The following is a 6000-nucleotide window of genomic DNA, read 5'->3' on the forward strand; positions in this document are numbered from 1 at the left end:
TATACCTGGGACTGGTATATAAGTCCCCCCCACCCCCCTTGGTAACTCATGACAAAACAGGACTCAATTCAATTTTCTCTTTCGCCCTGGGCGTGTGATGTTCTAGTGTTTTCCGAATTCCCTAGTAGAGATGCAGCAAACCCAAAATTTTTATCCGCACCGCAACTGACTCATCTATCCGCGCATCGCACACCGCAATTTATCTGGAACTTTGACACTGCACCGCACACTGCAAATTACAAAAATTTAAAAAATATTTTAACGCGTTATTTCTCTAGAAAGTCAATTGTAGCAAAAAGCACCCATGGCATATAACTGGTAACCTAGTACCTACCGCTACCAGTACAGTTGTGTACTAATTGGCTAGGCTAACCAGATCATATTCTCTTATCAGCAATGCATCTAAGTTCTAAGACATAATACAAACTAAGACAAATAGAATGTTCCTGGATCCAGTATCAGGACTTTTGAACACTTTTTGTAAGCAATAATGCAATTTTAATGTCAGTTGCTATATGAACTACACACACAAGAGTAAAACTTATAGCCTGAACTCTAGGGTGGCCAAAAAAAATGGAAATTTTTTATTTTTGTTTGCACACCCTCTCATTTGAGGAGGATTCATGAAAAAATGACACTGTGAAAATTTGAAGTGAATCCGACAAGAGGAAGTGCTCTCCCACCGACCTCAAAGTTTGCTTTCTTTGGCATAATTCGTCAAAATTCCTTGAATATGTGACGTAATTCTTTTTTGACTTATTTACATTGCAGTTGCAGCATTTTTGTGTAAACCATTGTTTTACTCTGAATTTATGATACAATAAGTGTTTCCACATGCAATAAATAATGCACAAAATAGATCACATTAACAAGCGTTTGGTATGAAATAAAATGCACTAAACTTTAGCTAAAACCGCATAAAAGTACGTTCACCAGTCACGATCGCAACACTTCATGTGACAACACATTGCCCAGAAATTGCAAGAGAAATGTTTGTAAAGAGTCAAGCCATTGGTTGACTTTATTGCACTTGTTGGAAGCAGCTGTCTGTGGTGCTTGACCACTTGATAGAGGAGCTGGCGCTGTTGTTCATTTTTTGTATGGACTTCATCAGTCCTCGAAATTAGCGGCAGCACACGGCAATTGCCGTGGTAAATGCCGCCGCAAACGTCATAATGGCCATTCTGCTACGGCAATAAAAATGCCGTCGCAAAATAAGCATTTAATTCGGACAAAAATTGTTCAAAATTTCTTCTTGTTTGATTTACTCGCAGCGTGAGTTTAATCAGCAGAAACATCGCACCAAGACCTCACCTCGGACTATTTTACTTGCTGTGAGCACTCACGCAGTCTTCGAAATTAGGATATTTTTACTTCGCAAAAACGTTGACGAGGTCAAACGGCAAAAGTTGAAATTGCCTCGGCAATTGCTGTGAACGTTTATTTGTACCAAAACAATTTATTTGTACCGAAAAAATTGTACCAAAACATGTAAAACAAGAAGAGAAAAAAAACATTCGAATAGTCTATCACGACCGCACTGTTTGATTTGTTGTGATGTAATAATACCAAAAGTAGCGATAAAGCGAACAACGCGATACGCACGCTGTTACGGTGATTCACGTTAAATAAGTCACGGGGGGGAGGAAGTAAGTTAATTTTGGGTTGGTTCAACGTTCGAGTCAGCACAAATCGATTTAATTTTGCCGGTGGGTTGTAATGCGTAACAACAATGCCCAATAAGAAATTTACGTTTGTTTTACATTAATTCGACATCTAGCGACGTTGAATTATCATGAAATAACGTTAATTGCTTAATCAGGTACCGGTAACAAATCAATAGCTCTCTGCGAGAAGATTGCCTCGATTTACGTATACACTCACTTATTTTCGGCACAATTAGGATACTGCGAGCAACACAAAGTCTGTTGGATAAAGAACTAGTCAGAGTCGGAATCATCGGAGGATGAGGTTGTCGCGTCGTCACTGAAATACTTGAAGACGCAAAACTGCCCTTTCATGAACGCGATGCCATATCATCGGAAGCATTACTTTTCTTTACTGCCAAAGAACCATTTATTTGATGAAAGAGTAACTTTTGCGTAACAATTAAGCCAGTATTTGTAAGGTTGCAAACTTTTTACAGTTCACAAGAGCATTGTCAGCGCATAAAATACAGTAGCTTGCGTAATACTCTGGGCTACCGCCGTGTGACACGATGAAGTGCATGAAATTTCGTTTGATTAAAGCATACGGCAATTGCCGCCGCAATTCAAGGTTTGTTGATTTGGCGACGGCAATGTTTTTGCCGTCGTAGATGGAAGCTAATTTCGAGGGCTGCTTCATTGAAGTCAGTAGCTAATTTGACTGCCCGCTCTGCACAATCATTGACGGCTTTGAGATGACGCCAAACTTTGCATGCTTCTTTATAATCATCACGATCACGCCATGTGTCAACAGAAGCAGTGCCTCGAAAAGGTTAAGTGAACGCTATGTTACAAACTGTGCCAAAGAGAGACGTTAAAACTTGACAATTTTGTTTGGGGCAACACGACGAACATCTTCGGGAAATGGGTCTTTCTTAAGAGCATTAACGATTGCCTTCTTTTCATCATCTGTGTTATTATCACTGAATAAAGGCAGTGCAGCAAGATCCTCACTGATGTACCACAAGCGCAACCTCAACTTTTTTTTTGCCACTTGAGAAATTGCATTGTCAACCTCTTTATAATCCTCTGTGAGCTGTAACATTGCTAGGTCATTTGTAGGGGCAGATATTGATGAAGGTGCTGCAAACCAAAAAGTGGCATAGATGGTAGTAGTTAATATTACTTCATCTGCAACTGTACTGCATGCAAGTGGCAGTGTAATCTTATTGACCTTCATCTCGTAGTAGACAGCGAAGAACCACACCCCATACAAGCAGTTGACATGGCCCTCAAGAGAGTCAACAAATGGACACCCACTCTCTAGTGTTGACTCCCTTGAGGGGCTAATTCAGCTGCCTGTATGGGGTGTGGTTCTACGAGATGAAGATCAATAAGGTTACACTGCCACTTGCTTGCAGTACAGTTCTTGTGAGTGAAAGCTAATATCGCTACCACTGCAAGGACTCACGTTGTTACCAAACTAAAACGCATCCGTCAAGAGCATATAGGAGAATCAAAGCACAAAGGGAGGCGAAATTCAGCTTCCCAGCTGACCTCAGAAGCTGACTTCACCCAGAGCTTAAGTGCATTATTTGATATTGCACATGCTAACTGGGAATGCCGCATAACAATACCAGAAGATTGCCAGTTTTTGATAGACCAAGGTGGTGCATGACAGATACTGATGACAACAGAGGACCCAATGCATCGGCAAGCTGCTGCAAAGTATAGAAAGCGCAAAGATGATGAACAGAGACGCAACGGAAATCGCATTGATCCAGTACCATCAAGTGCTGCTGCTTTCTCATCTGAAAATGATTAGCAGATGATGAAGATTCTTCCAGTGACCCACTGTTTGCACCGTAAATCCAAATAACACCAAAACAAAAGAAAACCCAGTAGGAGCAGCCATTACCAAAACGCTGCATTATCGATAATCCACTGTTTAATGCAGCACTGAACAGAACTATAACATCAAGTCGTCAAGCAATGATGATCGTCACTCCTGCTCTTACTGCAGCTGGAATTGATATAAATGAATTGACAATGTCACATTCCTCTGTCATGAATGCTCGAAACACCTCACGTGAAAGCCTGGCAGCTGCAGTGCTGCAAAAATTTAAACCAACAGTTACAGTTCCACTTGTTCATTTTCATGGTAAATATTTGACTAATGCCAATGGCACAAAGTGCGAATCTTTGGCCATTGTAGTTTCTGGTATGCATGTTGAGATACTGCTTGGCATTCCGAAGCTGCCTGTTGGAACGGGATCACTAATGGGCCAAAAAGTAGTGGAATTCATACACGAGTTGTAGCAGAGCACTTAGCTGCACTTTGTTTTGACACGACATCAAGCAATACGGGAATCCACACTGGAGCTATCACTGTCATGCAGCAGGCATTTAATCGAAGGCTGCTAGTTCTTGCATGCCATGATCTCAAAGTCGTCAATGATTGTGCAGAGCGGGCACTGGGCAGTCAAATTAGCTACTGACTTCAATGAAGTCCTTACGGAAAATTAACAACAGCGCCAGCTCCTTTATCAGGTGATCGAGCACCACAGAAAGCTGCTTCCAACAAGTGCAAGTAAAAGCCAACATACCAACAGCTCCATTAAATAAAATCAATGGCTTGACTCTTTACAAACATTTCTTTTGCTTTTTCTGGGCAATGTGTTGTCACCTGAAGCGTTGCGATTGTGACTGGTGAACATACTTTTATACGGTTTTCGCTAAAGTTCAGTGCATGTAATTTCATTCCAAACGCTTGTTAATGTGATCTATTTTGTGCATTATTTATGTTTTTCTGCATGTGGAAACACTTATTATATCATAAATTCAGAGTAAAACAATGGTTTACACAAAAATGCTGCAACTGCAATGTAGATAAGTCAAAAAAGAATTACGTCACATATTCAAGGAATTTTGATGAATTATGCCAAAGAAAGCAAATTTAGAGGTCGGTGGGAGAGCACTTCCTCTTGTCGAATTCACTTCAAATTTTCACAGTGCCATTTTTTCATGAATCCTCCTCAAATGAGAGGGTGTGCAAACAAAAATAAAAAATTTCCATTTTTTTTGGCCACCCTACTGAACTCACTAGGCTAACTGTTATAGTAACTAATGCGGTAGTTGCGCTAGGCCTATGGCCTGGGAGTTGAGCCAGGGTTGCCAGATCCAAAGTAGCTTTGCCTGCCAAATGTTTTATAAAAACCGCCAAAAAACTGCCAAATTTTTCAGGGCTTCAAAAAAAACTGCCAAACTGTTAGTGTTAGTAGTTACTTGTCCTGTTAATCAGAAAGGTCATACCAGATTGGAAAGTTTGAACATTGCGCGGGGGAGAAGAGTTTCAGCTGCTGCATTTGCGCGGCTGTCAACATCAAACGCTGGAAATTGCGCGGTTGTCAATATCAAACGCTGGAAATTACGCGTTTGAAAATTATTTAGAAAAACGTAAGGAAAACGCTTACTGAAACCTTCACTTTGCAATTGCAATGCCGTCCTGCCTCGCTGAGCTTCTTTTGGAAATAGCATAACAGCTTAATAACTGCGCTAAGCTTGGCCACAGTATCTATGATCCCACAGCATTACAGTATAACCAGAGCCACTATATACATAGTCTGGAAAGTCATGTTTTGAGGTTGTTGTTTACAGCGCCACCTAGGAGAGCTATGGTTAAATCACAGAATCTGCTTGGAAGGTATGCAAATACAGGCATATTGTCTACTATCAACAGTGAAACTGTGGATGATATTGTGGTTGCAGACTTGTTTTAAACTATTGTAGAACGTTTAGGATGTTAGTTACAGTTATTATTTAGAAAAATTCGTTTGGTTTACTTTTCTGAGGTTTAGTTAAGCATGACTACAAGTAGTTAAAAGATGATGTGACTTTTCAAATTACTAAGGAATTGATTAGTTTATAGTTTGAAGTAGTGGTCTTTAAAGTTCATAAGTTTCAATGTACAAAGTATATACAGCAGCTTACTAATGGAAGGGTTTAATTAGTAAATATTTGTGGAACCTTTAAGCTGAAGTAGGCTTGAAATTAGTACCGTAATTGGCAGATGCTACTTAGCCAGCATCATTTCCAAAAACATTGATTGATCAACTAATTCAGTTGACAGTTATTTAAAAAAGGTCTATAAAGATACAACAAAAAGTTGATAGGTTTCAATCTGTGACACTCAAAATAGCCACTCCCAAAAATAATTTGTAAACAAAGAGCATTAGCAAGACAATTTTGAGTAGGCTACTGTATCGGTAACTATGCAGGTTCAGTAATTTAAAGCAACAATGTCACAAAGGTTACAAGTCCTGAGATTTAACTTAAAACTAGTTAGGCTGAGGGA

The sequence above is a fragment of the Aplidium turbinatum genome, chromosome 14 (genome assembly GCF_918807975.1).
Source record: "Aplidium turbinatum chromosome 14, kaAplTurb1.1, whole genome shotgun sequence".
NCBI classification, from domain to species: domain Eukaryota; kingdom Metazoa; phylum Chordata; class Ascidiacea; order Aplousobranchia; family Polyclinidae; genus Aplidium; species Aplidium turbinatum.